The sequence below is a fragment of the Geospiza fortis genome, unplaced genomic scaffold (assembly GCF_000277835.1).
Source record: "Geospiza fortis unplaced genomic scaffold, GeoFor_1.0 scaffold408, whole genome shotgun sequence".
Lineage (NCBI taxonomy): Eukaryota > Metazoa > Chordata > Aves > Passeriformes > Thraupidae > Geospiza > Geospiza fortis.
Window position 1 is genome coordinate 3,517,570 of NW_005054330.1, and position 4,984 is coordinate 3,522,553.

Consider the following 4,984-nt stretch of genomic DNA (forward strand, 5'->3'; position numbering starts at 1 on the left):
GGTCGAGGTCCCCTCGGGATGAGTGTCCAGGCAGGATGAGCCGGTATCCAGGGCACTGCACTGACCACCCGGCTCTCACATTGCTGACACAAGCACAGGATTAAAAATCCTCCAATGCACTGAGCTGTGCTATCGTTCTCCACAGAGGGAAAAGTTTCTTCCAGCAGTTCTTTCAAAACAACTCCCTGAATTTATACAGTGTCCTGTCTGCCAGTCCTCTGGTGATGTTGAAGTGATGTGTGAGCTAGAACAGCTCAGAGTGAGGTGTCGATATTGACAGAAGGCTCTGTACTTTCCTTGTGTGGCAAATGCAGGACAGCACCAGAGTTTATGTCGTGTTTACACTGCTTAGGATGAATTTCCAGTGACAAGAAACCTGACACAAAGAGCTCACTTCTGTTTATGCAAGTTTTGCCCTCAGATTCATGGGTACAGTTTTATTTCAGCTGCAGATTTTATACTTTGTCAGTGTATAAATGTCATTAGCTGGGCTCATGTAGCTGATTGGTATCTAGAGTAAAACTAAGACCAGTTTTTTCAAGCTGGAAAAGCATGCTTTGAGTTAAAAACCCCAGGTAGAACTTTACAGGTGCCTTTCTGCATGTGTCATGTTCTTTGTGTTCATGCTGCAAATGTTGATAAGTTTAAGCCTCGAGTTGCCATTCGTGTGCATCTTTACTTGGCCTGCTCTCCAGGGACTCTATAGGCAGCAGATGGACTCAACCTTGCAACCAAAGGTTGTACAGAACTGAAAAAAAATGTGGAAGTGCTTTATTTGAGATGTTTCTTACATTTCTGTTTGGTTACTCTAAACAAATGCGGCATGTACATTTTAATCTCTGTAACTTCTTTCCTTTGTTTTATAATGGGTGCACCTTTTGCTGTGTGTATGTATTTGAAATCTGTAGCAATTTAGAAAACATCCAACCATTGCAGAGCACGGGCTTCAGCCAAGCAGGGCTTCATTTACAGAGCCCTGTGAAGATGGATAATGCACTACACAGGGCCTTGGTGGTCCTGAATTTTACTCCCATTTCTGCCACTGACCTTTTGGGATGAGTTTGGCCAAGGCACTTCATCATCATCTCACCACCTGCAAAACAACATTTTTTACCAGCTCCGTTTGTGAGGTGCTCTCAGGGCTGCAGAGGTGTGCAGGGCTGTGTGACAGTCACACATTGCTGTCCTTGGGGCAGGGAGGGCAGGATAAAACCGGTGAGTTTAGTCAGCCTCTTGTGACGAGCCCGGGTTCGGATCCTCCAGGCATCGCTGCCTGCCAGGAGTCTCCATCACTCCTCATGGGCCTTCCTCTGGGCTCTGAAACCTCTCCAGAATTCACACTCTGTGCTGGAGACTCTGTGTAATTCTTATTCCTTTGGTTTCTGCACAGACACACGGGGCTGCCTCACTGTTCTTGTTTGTGACTCCTGATAGCAGGGCTGCCTCTTCACACTCCAGATCCAGCTGCTGTATTTCAGCCTCTTCCCACTCAGTTTTGGGAGTTTTGTTTTACTGAATGGACTAGAATGATGCTTCCAGGCATACATTCTCCAGGAGATAATAGACACTAGAAGTGAGTGTTGTAGCCAGGAAATGCAGCACACCTGGGAATTGTGTGCTGCACAGCCCAGATGCTGCGTGCTTACAGTAAAAGCACTTCAGCACATTTTGGCTCTACAGGTTTTTGCCTTGGAGTTCTTCATGTCACTTTTTCTGAGTGCTTATTGGAATTATTTCTTGCTCAGATGCATTTTCTATAAGCTTTTCATGCACTTAATGTAGGTTTATTAGATTTTGCATGAAATTCTCATTATTGTTGTGTTCTTCTCTTCCATGTGTCTTTGCCTTAGAGCAAGGAAGAATATTCAGAAGTGCAGTCTGATGGTGGGGGTGGGAGCAGATGACTCTAAGATACAAGTGGTGGGATTGGCTTCTCTTTCCCAGTGTTGCATTCACTACCCCTGTACAGATGCATCATACACCCAGCAGCTGCCTGTACACACTCAGCACTCAGGGTTTTGAGAGCCCAGGTGCTTAAGGACAGCTCAGGCAGGCAAACACTGATCCCTGTGGGAAAGGAAGTCCCTAGCTGTTCCAAGAAACCCTTGCAAGCCCCAAGGTGCTGCTCATGTATAACAGCTTGTGGAAACTGGAGCCTGCTGTTGTTTAAATACAGGCATGGAGTTTATCTCTCCAAGCTGTAATGGTGGAATGTAAATATTTGAATTGATTTGTGAGTCACATTGAATGTTATATATTAGATGGGCTGGAAGCAAATTGAATATAAATTCATTCATTTTGAGGTAGAAATTCACCTAAGACTCTTATGTTTAATTGATTATTGTATAAAGTTAAGCAACAAAGAAAAATGATGCAATGTTTAAAATTGCTTTTATTTTTCACTGGTGTATTTTTTTTAAGATGAGACCTTCTCCTTGGGTTTCAATTATCTTACTTAGATCTTTTTGTTCCAAGCTTGTTTCATTATCAGTATTTCTTTAAGTACATAATGCATATTTGGGTTCTTTAAACAAATAAGCCCACAGGACATCTGCTATATCATAAGGTGTTCTGTTTTTAATGAACCTGATTTGCCTCCTCCTGCAATGTGATTCTGGGAGCTTCAATAATTTAAGCTTATCTTTTTTTAGAAATTATTGCAAGAGGTCAGAATGTCTTAAAACACACTGTGTTAGATTTTAGTGTTGCTGCTTAAATATCACATTTTGTTTTGGTGCATCATTGCTGTTGGGAAACTCAGCACATCTCCAATTAGGAGCATGGGAAAGCTTCAGTCACTTTGAAGCAGGGCCCTTGTGCCTTTTGGCTTGTTTCAGCAGGAACTTACAACATAATCTGATAAAGACATGGACCCGGGGAAGAAGGTGATTGCTATCAAATAATGGCTTCTTCTTCATTATTTTGAGAAATTGAAGGAAGTGGAGAGAAACCCAGTATCTGTGCTCAATTTGTAAACCACAAGTAGTATGGAACAATTCTTATATCTTTAACCTGTTAGAGTTATCCAGCACTGTAGATGGCGTTCTCTTGATAGTGGTACCCTGGGGGAAGGAGCACCCTGGCAATGCTCTCTGTCCTGTGACCACTTCATCTGTTCTTTTCTTTTTAATTTTTTTAAATTAGTAATTGGACTTTGAGTACTGGGCAGATCATTGTGTATATTAGTTACCTGTGGAATAAGATCCCTTCCTGGATCACAGTTGAGCTGTGTAGGAAACTTTGTTGTCCAGGGCTCCATTTATTACTGCTGCCTTTCCTGGGGGCAAAGTCCATACCCTCTTTAAACTTCATGCATAAAATAATGCCCTGTGACTGACAACTTTCACTGAGGTCTGTATTTTTAGGATTATAACCATTTATGAAAAGCTACTCTGTGTTTATTTGGTTGAACCCCAAATCTATGCTAGGAAAAACCTAAAAATAAAATCTTATCCTGCTATGTAAATATATGGATGGTTTGTGTTTGAACACGTGGTCTTCAATGCCAATTCCCATTCATGTCATAAAATAGAGGAGAACTGAAAGTGGCTTGGAGTGACCAGAATGACCAGAACTCTTTGTCCAAGGAGCAGATGAGTAGAGCAGGACTCTTTGGGCAAGGAGTGGGGTTGTTGGGCTGGGGACATGATGGACACAGTTGTGAGTGGCAGAAAAGGGATCAGTGTTGAGTGATTTTCGTTCACTGCCCTTCTGTACAAGAATTAATTGTGTTAAAGTAACAAATAGCTGGTACAGATCCATGGAGTAGGAGGTTCCTCACAGAGAGCATGGCTGAGCAGTGGATCTCTGTGTAGGGGTTGTTGAATTGTGGATCTGAGAAATGGCTCATTGAATTTATAGAAGAAAGTCCATTGAGGGGCCCTGATTCAAGAAGTCAGAACTGTAATTTCTGGAGTTGGAAGATTATCTTAGGAAGAAGCATTGTGTGTTCACCATTGCACAGATCCCTAGGGACTTAGCTAGTGCTGAACATAGAGTGCTGGGCTTAGTGGACATTTTCCCTGGTGTGGCTAATTTAAAGCATTTATGGAGAATTTGTAGCTAAGTTACCTCTGGCTCTCTAAGCAAAGTAATTTTCTGGGTTTCTTTAACCCCATTTGTGGATCTGTGAAAAATCTTTGCCCAGGAGAAGGGAGAGAGCTGATGTTACTGCTCCTGTAGGGTTGTGCTCTTAAAGCAGAAATTGGAGAGGCTGTGGTAGTTTTAGATGTGTAGTAAAGGAAAGGAAAATGATATCATGTCAGTAATTTTTGCAAAGCAATGGGTACAGTGACAATTTTTTGGAATGTGTAGCATATCTGAATATGCCTGAATAGTAGTGGTGGAGGTGCCTAGGCTGCTGTTCTTTCTGATTTGCTGGGGAAGTTTTCTCTTGGTGCAAATGATACAGAGGCAAAATGAGCCAGGTTATTAGAATTCAAAGTCTTTGATAGCTGGCTTCCTACTCTACCCTACACAGCTAATGGCAAATACCAGAGTACATGAGCTCTTCTTGCCCAAGATTTGATGAAAATTGAAAATGTCACCTCTTCTACCTCTAAGGTCTCCAGAGTGGCCTTTTCAGTGGGCTCAACTATTTCAGATGATGCACTGGTTTAATATAAGGGAAATTCCACATTTTGGAAAGGGTAAAATAAATGTTTGTTTCTTGTTTGTGCTTCTCTAAATATTCAGCTTAGCCCTGAATGTTGCATTTGAGTTAATAGAATAAAAGCAAGAATCAGGCATAACAAGCTGAAGAAAAACCACAGCTCATGTGTGTCTCAGCTCATGTGTGCTATGTGGCCTGAGGGACTTGGAAGGAATGTAAGTTGAGTGCCATCTTTCTGTGCTTAAGGTCTTTGCTTGGCTGCCTGTGAAAATTTTAAGGGAAGTCACATGTCGGAGTTGCAATACATCCAAATAATAAATCCAAATAAAACAAACCTTAAAACAAGTCAACATAAAGGATATAAAAGTCAAA